The 916-nt window shown below is 42.5% G+C and overlaps 1 protein-coding gene across 1 annotated transcript in view; it reads left to right on the top strand.

Moving 5' to 3' along the window:
- The window catches only part of PDCD11 (programmed cell death 11), a 26,743-nt gene that overhangs the window by 12,990 nt on the left and 12,837 nt on the right, over positions 1–916 (top strand). The gene's annotated exons all lie outside the window — the stretch shown is intronic.

A 916-nucleotide genomic window follows, 5' to 3' on the forward strand; every position in this document is an offset into this window, starting at 1 on the left:
AATAATATACAAAGCAAGTGATGCACAGTGCAATTGCTCACCACCCGCCGACCGATGCCCAGCCAGTCCCCAAGCAGCAGCCCCCCCGGCCAGCTTTCCCCCATTTTACGTACTGAGCATGACATCACATGGTATGGAATATCCCTTTGGCCAGTTTGGGTCAGCTGTCCTTGGCCGTGCCCCCTCCCAGCTCCTTGTGCACCCGCAGCCTTCTCAGTCAGTAGAGCATGGGAAGCTCAAAAGTCCTTGATTTATTGTACGCACTACTTAGCAACAGCTAAAACATCAGTGTGTTACCAACTTTGTTCTCATCCTAAATCCAAAACACAGCACTGTACCAGCTACTAGGAAGAAAATTAACTCTATCCCAGCCAAAACCAGGACACTCTTGTACTGTGAAACCTCTGTCCTGAAATGAATTCTGCTGATGAGGAACTAACATGGGAGGAGTCTGATCAGAGTAGGGATGGGCTTGAAGAGTAGTTTAGTTTCCTAATGTGTTGCTGACCCATTTGCATGATTTGGAACGTATCATTTAAACCTACCTGTGCCTCTGTTACCCTATCTGTAAACCAGACCTAATCCTGCCTCATATCTTGGGTATCTTGTAAGGTCTAGTTCGTGCTCTGAGATCCTTAGTTGAAGCATACTGTATATAGACAAAGTATTAACACAAGCTCCAGCTTTCTCGTTTTTTTCTCCTTCTTACTTTAGAAATATTTTTCTTGGAGTATGCTCTATCTGAAATTGCTGTTAATCTTTCTTTTAAATCAATATGACTTTAAAGCAGGACTGCATTTTCAGTACTTTGCAATTCAAAAATTAAAGCAGAAAAGTGCCGTATTATGCAGAACCAAACAAGTACATGCTGAGATAATGAATAAACCAATGAAAGAAATATAACCTGCTGACTTCA

This window comes from Pygoscelis adeliae, unplaced genomic scaffold (assembly GCF_000699105.1).
Source record: "Pygoscelis adeliae isolate BGI_AS28 unplaced genomic scaffold, ASM69910v1 Scaffold317, whole genome shotgun sequence".
NCBI classification, from domain to species: Eukaryota; Metazoa; Chordata; class Aves; order Sphenisciformes; family Spheniscidae; genus Pygoscelis; species Pygoscelis adeliae.